This window comes from Desmodus rotundus, chromosome 10, assembly GCF_022682495.2.
Source record: "Desmodus rotundus isolate HL8 chromosome 10, HLdesRot8A.1, whole genome shotgun sequence".
NCBI classification, from domain to species: Eukaryota; Metazoa; Chordata; class Mammalia; order Chiroptera; family Phyllostomidae; genus Desmodus; species Desmodus rotundus.
In genome coordinates, this window is record NC_071396.1 from 2073230 (window position 1) to 2084651 (window position 11422).

Consider the following 11422-nt stretch of genomic DNA (forward strand, 5'->3'; position numbering starts at 1 on the left):
AGGCCCAGCCTGGAGCTGAACTTCAGGGGGAAAAGTTTTACAAATAAGAAGAGAGGAAAAGAAAGAGAGAGAGGGAGAGAGAGAGAGAGAACTAGTTGAATTCCTTGAGAGAGAAAAAACTGATTCTGTTGATGTTCACCATACAGCACTCTGTAATCCAATGAAGTCATTAACCTCTAGAGACACAAATCTCTCCAACAAAATTAATCAATTCACTGCTTAATTTAGACTTTAATCCTCTTTCAAGGTTATCACACTTAAAACTTTCTAATTGAGCTGAAACATCCACCCCTGCCTTTGATCCTGTTTTTTTAATGTAACGTTCCCTGTGACCATTCTTTCTCCAACTTTTCTTTTCCCAAAATGAAGGACTCACACCTCTGCCAGAGAAAACACTCGCAGAGATGGCCCTTTGGGCTGACACATGCGAACACAAAACCCAGGAGGATACAGCAGTAGTGGCTCCTGGGGACGGGGCTGCTTTTTCTGCCTTGGCGCTTCGGGGCACGCCTCGCCTCTCCTAGAACTTGTCTTTGAATCTGGGCATACTGGATTTTCCACAATGGGTGCTGAGGGCTCTCACGGGCTCCAGTTGGTCTCCTTGTCCCCACTGAGGTGACAGTTAAGAGAGGAGAAGCACAAAAAAGGCACAAAGACAGCAGGTCCATTCTGGAAACCGACCCAGAAGTTGCGAAGGACCCAGGGTTGTGAGAGCAAAGCCGTCCACAGGTCACCATCGAGAAGCATCAGGACATGTCTGTCTTCGTGACAGAGCCAGCCTTCCTCCACACACCCAAGTTCTAAGGAGCGCCGGCAGCCTGAAGGAAGGGCTGAGAGGAAGTTTCCGGAGTGTTTTGTGGCCAAATCTAATGCTAGTCATTTCAGGAAGAAGCATCGGGAAGCTCTTTGGGTTCAGGTTGGATTCAGGTGAGAATCCATGGGAATCTCAGGGCCAACAGGAGAATTCTGAAACAAGGACCCCAATCCCCGAGTTAGCCTTGAGCCCACGCTGCTCTTGGGGATCCTTCAGGTTGGGGGACAGCTCTCCTACACTCCCGGCCTTCTACCTTAGATAGGTGTTGACAGATCCATAACAGCAGCCCCAGGAATTGGCCTCCTGGGATGGAAGACAGAGCATCATTGATGGGTGATTTCCCTGAAGCCTCCAGAACTTCCAATATTAACTGCGACCTGTTCACTGGTGTGCCCTTAACCCCTGGAACAGAGCCGACCACGTAATGACAGATACTTGTTGAGTGAATGAAGTGCTTACTTTGTGAGAGACGCTTCACCACTGTTTATATATTACTGCACTTAAGTTACAAGCTTACAGTCACCCTGGAGGACTTCAGGTGTTACTCTCCCCATTTTAAATATAAGAAGATAAATGTCAAGAAGGCTAGGCAACCTGCCCACGCTAGAAATGGAGCGTCTGACTCTAAAACTCTTACAGCCACACAGGGTTCTGGGACGGTAGAGACAGAGACTGGGCTCCTGTCCTTCGAGGCCTGGAGACACCCACCGGTGAGTGGAAAACCACGCAGAGGGCTGACGGCATCTTAGACAGGTGAGTGCAGGGTGCCGTGGGCACGCGGAGGAAGGGGAGCCATAGCCCCCTTCCTCCAAAGACGTCTGGCAAGGCGCACGAGCCAAGACAGCACAAGGCTGAAGGCCGTCTGCTGGGGCTCAGCCAGAGCCCCGGCGGAGATGGTCACCTGCTGCTGCTGTTGTCTTCAGGAGCCACTGCCTCCGTCCCATCCATCATGGCCAGCTGTCGCCAGCTCTGTCACTCACCCCCTTTCCAGCTTAAACATCCTGGGGGTGTTTTTTTAAGGGATAAAAGCTGTTAAAATTCTCTGTCCTCAGATATTTCACTTTCTGATCTTTTGAGCGTTTTGCTGTTCTTTCGTGTTAGATGGTGCAGACAAAAGTGAGAATCTGTCCCCTGACAAAGCATTGGGACGATGGCATGTGCCACATAAAGGAGGGATTTTCCTGCGGTTCCGCTGCCACGTATCTGCCCGGGGTCATGTGGCCAGATGTCGGCTCACACAAGCAACTCTTGGATAAACACATCATACCCCTGAGGTCCCTTAGATTACACCAAGTGCATTCTTCTCTTTGCCCTTCCTCCTCTTCATCACGCTCCATCACAGCTTCTGGATTTTCCCTGCCATTAAAACTGTGTCCTTGGCCTGGGTTTTAGCTTCACATCTAAGCGATTTAAACATGACATGGCAGAAGAGCCTAGCAAAGGCCAACACACACACACACACACACACACACACACACACACACACGAGCCGCGGATTCTAATTAGACAAGTCGCTAATGCCAATGGTACTTCCAATGGTAATGCCAGTGGTACTGGTCTGTTTATACTGAAGCGTCTCCCTGCCTCTTGGACCCTGTTTTATGTTTTCTGTCACAAAACAAGGGTGCTTTAGGGGAGTTCGTGTTTTTAAAGGATTGTGAAAATCTTTTGAAAAATAACTGAATTATTATGATTCCGACTATCAGCAAAATACTTTAGTTGCTTTTTGTAGCTATGGCCATTGGCTGGAAATTCATCCCTATTTAACTCTTTTCTTAGGGTTTATCTCTGATTTGTAACTGTACTTCACTGGACTGTCCAATGAAAAAAGAAAGAAAGAAAGAAAGAAAGAAAGAAAGAAAGAAAGAAAGAAAGAAAGAAAGAAAGAAAGAAAGAAAGAAAGAAGACAAATGGAAGGAAGGAAGGAAGAAAAGAAATGGAAGGAAGGAAGGAAGGAAGGAAGGAAGGAAGGAAGGAAGGAAAAAGAAAGAAAGAAAGAAAGGAAGGGAGGGAGGAAGGAAGGAATGAAGAGAAAAAACAAAAATATGATGAAGGCACTCTGTAATTGTCAACACTTTCGTATGTAACTTGGGTGCCGCTCACACGAAAACATGGATTTGGTACAGCTGACAGATGAGGGGGAAGACAGACAGGCAGATAGGAGAGATGGACAGATGATAATAGCTAAATTTTCCATATCCGAGATATTTTTCTAAGTGCTCCTCACGTATCATTTCATCTTCACAGCTTGGCTCACTTCACCGCTGGGGAGCCAGAGACACACAGAAGTCAGCTAACTTCCCCAAGGACGCACAGAAAATAAATGGCAGAATTAGACTCGAGAGCAGCACCATCCAAGCAAATATATCAGGAGCCACGCATGTAGCTTTGAGCTTCCTAACAGTCACCTTTAAAAAAGTAAAGAGAAGGATTAAATGAATCCTTACCCATTTATTTCACCCACTACATCCAAAATACGATTTTAACATGCAATCAATAGAAACTAATGCACATAATATTTTTGTTTTTTATGCAGACCACATCTTCGAAACCTGGTGTGGACATGCATTTGCGGCCAGGCAGCCACATGGCACGACCTCAGCAGGCAGCCGCGGCAAGTGGCTACCCCTTAGCACAAGGAAACTACAGTCTGGGCATTTTTCTTTTATGCTTGATGTTGCTCAATGTCAGGCTTTAAAATGATGCTCCTTTCAGACGGGGTCAGTGGGTTTAACTTACAAAAGTGTCCTCAGTTCTAAATAATAATGCAGGTGTGTGGTCTGGGCTGACGTCAGAAGGACCTAGAAGCCCAAGCTGAGAAGCTCTGCCTCCATCAGAGGACCCTGTGTTATGCCTGCCGACCAGCTCAGCCCTCCGGCCGCTCGCCTCTCCCGGCCCTGTGCCTCCTTTCCCCAGCCAGTCTGCAACAGCAGCCTCTCCTCCCTCCTCCCCTGTTCCTGCCCATTTCCTCCACTTGGGGGTTCAGCCCCTGCTACCCTAGACTGCCTTCCAACCAACCCTCCCCCTCCCACAGAGATCTTGAGCTTTGGGTGGTTCTCGCAGGCTCCCTAGCACCTCCGACCCCCCTCGTGTACTAACGCTCTCTGACGTCCACTGTGGGCAGCTGCTTCTGTGACCCAGGGAAGATGGGGCCTTTGGAGCCAAAGTCGCAGAAACGAGTATGTCCCAGAATCCAGAAAGAGGGCCTGGGGACAGGACCTACCCCAGGCAGAGGCTGCACGAGGCACCATTTCCTCTAGGTCTGGTTCTTGGCCCTGTCTCTGGTACCTCACCTCACTTTCCCTGAGGTTTCCTGGGTCACCAGTGGGTGATTCAAGGGCTATGCCTCCTTTCCCTCTCCCATATACCCACAAAGGAAGAGCTAGGTCAAAGGAGCGTTTGGGGCAGTCTTAGAAGAGTTTAGAAATCTCATAAAAGAGCAGCCTGGGGGAAGGGCGGAAGAAAAGAGGAACATGGCCCCACCTTGCTTCCCAGACTAGAGTTTCTAGTGAGAGCAGTGGCAGGCGTATCATGTGCAAAGCAGTCTCAGTTCTCTTTAAGATGAGCTGGGAAACACCCCTCCTCCCCAGTCTGGTGATGGCCTAAGTCCCCCAGGGGCACGTTTCACCCCAGCCAGGGACACGGGGCCCCGGGGACACGGGGCCTCCAGGGACAGCCTCATCAACCGTGGTTCCAGCACTTGGGCATCTCAATCCCGTTGACCTGAAGAGGTGGCCACAGAGGCCCCACACACTCAGGTTCTGCCTCAGGCTCCCTCCCTGCTCTCTTTGGCTGGGCACTGCCAACGGGCAGGAGAGGAATGCCACAGTGGCTGCTGAGGGTGGCAGTGGTGGCTATAGAAAAGTTCAGACACGCTGACCTTGTCCAACCATCCCCTGCCACACACGAAAGCCTGACTTACCTGCAGGATACTCAGCCTTTCCCCTGCAAATCCCATAATGATTTCTTCCTAAATCTTTTAACAGAGGCTAGAATACTATGCCGGAGGAATATCCAGAGTTAGAGGGAGTGTTCAGTCCCGGTCCTAACGTGACCTCTCAGGAGCCAAACGGCCTGCATTCTCCGCATCTCAGTTTCTGAGTCTCTGAAATGGGCAAACCTATGCTTGTCCTGCCCCGTTCGTGGTGAGACAGCGAGAGTCAAATGCTCACGGAGGTGCTAGCCCGTGTCCAGTGTGGTGCGCGTGTGAGTACCGCATCAGGTGCTACATGTTATCACCAGCGTCCCGTGAGCACGGGGCCGCCGCCGCTGCTGCCTGGACTACGCGGGCAGCAGGGGCCCTGTGGCACGTACAGGGCTCAGGCCGGCTGCTCCGCGGCGCATAAAGCACCGGTGGGTGTGCCCATTCCCCAGACCCTGTCACCTGGAGCCTGAGCTAAAGATGTCAAACAAAAATTGCATTTCTATACCATCTACTTTCCCTTGATGGGAGAAGTCAGTGGGGATGTCTCAACGAACGTCTCCTACACTGACATTAAAATCGAACTCAGAAAATTAAACATGGAGCTGCCTTATGACTCAGCAATTCTACTTCTGGGACTATATCCGAAGAAACCCGAAACACTGATTGGAAAGATTATAAAGATTATAGGCACCCGTATGTTCACTGCAGCGTCATTTACCATCACCAAGACCTGGAAGCAGCCCCAGTGCCCGGCGCTAGGTGAGCGGATAACACAGCTGTGGTCCATCTCCACAGTGGAATACGACTCGGCCGTTACAAAGAAGGAAGTCTTACCCTGTGCCACGGCATGGATGGACCCGGAGGAGATTATAGGAAGTGGAATAAGCCAGCCAGAGAAAGACCAGTACTGTATGATCTCACTCATATGTGGACTCTAATGAACAAAATAAATTTACAAACAAAATAGAAACAGACTCATAGACACAGAAAACAGACTGACAGCTGTCAGAGGGGAGGGGGTCGGGGGCTGGGTGAAAAGGGTGAAGGGATTAAGCAAAGGGAAAACACATAGAGAGGCAACAGCATGGTGAGGACCAGAGGGAAGGGCGTGGGGGGGTAGAAGAGGGTAGAGGCGGGTAAATGCTGATGGAAGGAGACTTGACCTGGGGTGGTGAACACACCACACGCTATGTACATGATGTGTTATGGAATTACATACCTGAAACCTGCATAATTTTATTAACCATGTCACCCAATAAATTAAAAAAATTCTCAAAAAATAAGTAAAAATGAAAATTGTACTCTGAGCAACTTGCTGCTCCATGAATCTTCACAAAACTATGCAAGTCCAAAGGCCTATGTTATGCTTTCAGAGTGAAAGGAACACAGAATGAAGCGGACCTTTCAGGCGACCAGGGACACCGCCCGCCATCAGGGTCCCCGAGAGCCGGAACCACTACAACACCCAGAGACCATGTCCTTCCATCCCTGCGGTCTACGCCAGCGGCTCTCAGGCTTTAGGACGTAGGAACTCATATACACGACTTGTTTTAAACAAGCGAATCCGAGTAAACCACACTGCTCAGCGCTGCTAAGGGTTTTCATGCATAAAGGACTCTCTCTAAGCTGCGAGTGGACCCCAGGGTGACCGGCATGGTGGCTTAGTGAGGCCACAGGTATTTCCTGTGCCGTCGCCACGAGGACAGCTGGCACTAGTAGCTATGTTTATTAGAACACCCTACGTGCATCCTTACGGAAGGCATCTTCCCCGTCTTGCCTCCGACCTGGAACAGTACGGTTTGAACTGTGCGGGTCCACTTACAAGTGGCTTTATGCTAAACAAATACTGTAAATGTATTTTTGTTTCTTGTGATCTCCTTAATAATGCTTCATTTTCTCTAGCTTATTTCTTGTACGAATACGTATATAATACATATAACATACAAAATAGTGCTAATTGACTAGGCTTCTGGTCAACGGTATGCTAGCAGTAGTTGAGTTTGGGGGGAGTGGGAAGCTATATGCAGATTTTTGACTGAGTGGGGGTCAGTGCCCCTAACCCCTGTGTTGTTCAAGGGTCAGTCGCGTAACCATTTAAAGAAGAATCAAGGGAAACTCAGCCACGAAAAGCAACACTTTGGGGGGCACATGGCTAGAAAACAGGGTAGTGGAAACCTCAGCCCAGCAAGGGCCCCACGATGCCAGGTCGGGCCACAAAGGTTTATCGCGATTCCCTGGTAAAACCTTCCAGAAAAATGGCTCTTTCATGGCAAGCGGGCCTGCGAGGGTCACGTGGCAGGTTTCCCTGGTTAGAGAGGTCGCAGGCCTGAAAGCTCAGGGCCACTGGGACTGTACTCATAGCTAAACTGACGCTGATGGAGGAAGGAGCTGAGGCTTCTGGAGGGTTTCCTCCCGAGCCGCACGAAGGACCGATGACTCAGTCCCCTGGTGGGTGTGAACACGTGGGGTTTTAACAGGGACGCCGTTCACCAGCGCGACCAAAGTGTTCGTCTGCACAACAAACAGCGAACAAAGACTCCGCGGTGTTGAAACAGGAGGAAGAGGCCACACGGTTCAGGGGGAACTGGGCAGAGTCGCTGCACTTCCTGGTGTGGGTGGAAGTCCAGTGGGTCCCACGCTCTTTGGGGCGATGATCTCTGCTTTATCCAAAGGCTCATAATAATCACCAGCATTTACCATGTGACATGCGTTTTTCATACTCGATCCAAGTTAGTCTTCATGTACACCCGTGACTCAGGTTCTGTTCCAGCCACAGCGCTTGACCGCTGAGGCTAAGCAGCTCGCCCAAGGTCAGCCGACTTCTCAGTGGCAGGAGTTTGACCCCAGTCTCCGGTCTTTGGGGCCCAGGACCACGCCAGGCTACACCCTAACACGATGGGAATCACCCAGGCGGTGGCCAGAGATAGAAAAGAGAAGTGGTGTGAGGACCGAATCCTGGGCAACTCCAGAATTGACATGAAGAGCAAATGGGAAGGAACCCAAAGTAGATGGCGGGAGCCACGACAGAGGGGAGGGAGCATCGACAATGCTGGTGTCCTTCAAGGTAGGTGAGAGGAGCCAGGTGGGTAACAGAGTGGACGGGCTACCCGGCAGGACATGCGAAGCACTGAGACTAGCCTTCCATCCTTTTGTGTAAACACCCACATCCCTAGTTCAGGGGAACTCCTGCACCAAGATGTCCCAGAACAGGGAGCGGAGGGGACTGGGGAATTACACAGCCACCTCAGGACAACTTCCTTAGACCAGAACTACCCGGATGTTCCACAGAATCCATCCCCATCCATCTTCACCAGGGGCGGGGAAGCCGTGAAGCACTGCAGAGGAAACGCAGAACCGAGATCTCGAGTGGCAGCATCCTGCCCCTATTGCGTAAATAATGAGGAAATACTGTGGTTCAAAAGGCATCTGTTGTCCGTCATACAGCCCAGTGTCTCTCTGCCATTCAGGCCTGCGCCCGTGGCCCCTGTGCCCTCTGTCACGACGAGTCCGCTGAGGCCCCACGTGGAAGGCAGGGGTGGGAAGCCTTGCTCGGTGACCACTGGTGACCACGGCATGGCCCCTGGAACTTTGTGTCGGGTGTGTAACTGAGCGTCAGGGTTTGCGGGCCCCGAGCAAAGGACAGGAGGAAGCCGTGGCATTCTCCAGCAAAGCGAAAATGAAAGGTGGCGGGTCTGCCGAGTCCACCCTGGGAGCAGACGGCGGCAGCTCCGTCTGGGAAGCGAGTCTGCGGAATTTCACCATAGCTGGGCCTACTTCCTCTCAGCTCTAAGCAACGACCATCCTCAGTGACAGCATTTCCACCTTCACTGCCTTCTCATCACAGTAATTGCTACGTACACCCTTGCTCCTTCGGTGGAAGAAGCCCCGCTCCCCAAAACAACGGTTTGAAACACAGCAGAATCCCCACTGAAGCTTCTCACAGTGAAGAGAGTGTTTTTGTTGTACACTTCATCTGAGAGTGTCGTCGTAATTTTTTAAAAAATGCCTGGTGTCCCCTATGGGCAAAGCCCCGCTCTGGGGACAACTGTGAAAGCAGAGCCATCTTAACCCTCAGCGTGTGAGTGACAGAGGGTATGAGGGGCTTCGGACATGCCCCCCGATGTGCCGGCGTGCACCAGGAGTTAGAAGGTGGTGGATGGAGAAGGGTCAGTGAGGTTGAGGAGGCTCTGGAAAGTTCCATCCTTGGGAGGAGTCGCCATTTTCCAGGCAGAAGGAGGAAGGCTCCTGGTGTTGGAGAAAAAATGAGCAGTGTGGTCGCCATCGGGACAGAGAGAGGGGAGGAGAAGTTCAGAGGCCGCGGGACAGGAATAGGGAAGTCACATCCCTGAGTCTAGTGACCCAGGTAGTAAACCAGGATAGATGCGACCGGTGTTGTAGAATACCTAGAAGCTCCAGGCCATCAGGGAGCTGGGAACCAATGTCCCTTTTGTCATTACTCAGAGTCAAGGGCTAAACCAGTGCGGGCAAAAGGGGAAGAATCACAGGGTGTTCTGAACCATGCAGAGGCAATGACGGAATGAAAGAGAAGAGGAAGTCTGAGGAGAAACGAAACTTCAAAAAAGAGAAACCAAAAAAATATACAGTGAACACTGACTGAATTTATAATTATAGCTATTCAAAACATTGAACGTTAAGTTTTTTCTTAAGTACAAGCAAAGTTAGAGGCGTTTCTGTTTAACCCTTCACCACCCAGCACTTGGACCCTCTTCGGAAGGGCACCGATTCTGTTTTTAAGATTTGTCATTTTTCGTAACTATTTGGGGGGGTTTGGCAGTAATCAAAAAGAAATATGAAAGTATTTGGAAAAGAGAATCAAAGCGCAGGGACCTACATGTGCACTATACTTCCTTTTTTACAGTGACTGTGAGTGAGAGTCCATCTCTCCACCTCATCTGACAAACCAAATCCCTTGAACTCCTGGGAATTTTTATCAGACTGTGCAACTGAATACTCACTTTATCTTTGGAAATTATGACAAGTAATCATGACAACATCATATAATGATAAGTATTAGTATCAGTTAATCATGTGTCTTACATAGTGACACAGAAATTATCGACATTAACACCATCAAAATAGAAACCAAAAATGATTTATGCCACTCCAATGAAAGACAAGTATCGGATGGTTTCATTTCTAGACAGTAGGAAAACATCTTTGATTAAATAGATCAAGGTAAATCTCTTTTGAAAGAGATATTAATATTAACTTTAATATTAACCTGTCTTAATATTAGTGGGAAAGTGGGAGGTCTCAAAGGAAATATGGCCAAAATTGCCCGCCACTGATAAGCTCACAGCAAGTTGCAGATGCTTAGAAGCAGCCTGCCAGTATCCCACGTTAGTGATTGACAACCTGCTCACGGAGCCCCTCCTACCCCACTCCTGTCCAGGAGCCACGCTCCCCCTGACTCGCCCTCCCTCTCTAATTCAAGAACGAGCCCCATTCAGGGGGATGCACGGAGGAGGCATCCCGGAGGTACTGCTGGTACGACATTCAAGCAAGTACCGCTTACCGATCTCCACTTAACCACTCACAGAACCATGGTGCTGTCCGTCCTCTGAGTTAGCGAAAAAGTACAAACCAAGGCCTAAGACGGGCTGAACTTGAGCTTGAAGAACCTCCCCCCAATTCACCTTCGCTTCGGCTCTTACCAGTTAAAATGTGTATTTACCAAGAGCTGTACCTGTCTATGCCAGTTGTACGGATTATTGGGACGATGCAATAAAAATTAAATATTATCAACTGATTCAATGGCAATGAAAAAAGATAGAAAAGGTGTTCCACTGGGGCGGGGGGCGGCTGTTCCTCGCGGAAAGATTTGCTAAAGGTTGCGTGCACATTGTGTGTTATAGGTGCAGACTACACAGCTCTGAACTGAGGGGAAATTATCATTAAAGTCTCTACAAGTGTAGCTGTCAGATTGCTTTATAACTATCTAAATCCGCACGTCGATTTAGAGAAATTGAAGCTCGTTTCTGTAGGTGAGGCAGTAGAGGTGTAGTTTCGGAAAGCGTAATCCGTGAAACTCCAATCTCCAGATCATTTCAGGGAAAGAGATGTCTTGGCCCTAAGTCAAAAGATTAGCTTTTCATTTCTGATAAAAAAATTTTAGATATGTATAAATAACGTTTGATAATTCTGCACGGTGACCCACATTCTTATTTGTCCACGCAGTACCGGATCGAATCAAACTGAGTAAGACGGATTTCACTGCCCCGTCCCGGGACAGCACCCAAGGCAAGCATGGACTAAAGCAAAGTGCGCGTTCAGATGATTTTGGTCCAACCTCACAACCTACAGTTACGAGCTCCTGACCGTTGCCTTGGCCACCACGCTGAAGACTCCCTGGGACCCGCACCTGTACCGCACTCAGAGAGCCAGGCCATGCCCGAACCTGTCCACTCCTGCCCCTGAGCTCTAAGGAGAAAGGAGAATCGCTCCCCAGCCATCTCTGTGCACACAGCCAGGTAATCTCCTCCCTAGTGGACAGTGAGCCAATGTGTCCCAAGTGATAAGCGAGTCCCTAGAAACAAAGAGAAGGACTACAACCGCACAGACTGAGAGCAAAGAAAGACCTTGTAACCTGGCAGAAAAGTTCAGGGAGCAGGTCACTGTTTCTTGAAAGAAGAGGGAAGATGCTTCATCATAGTGAATAAACA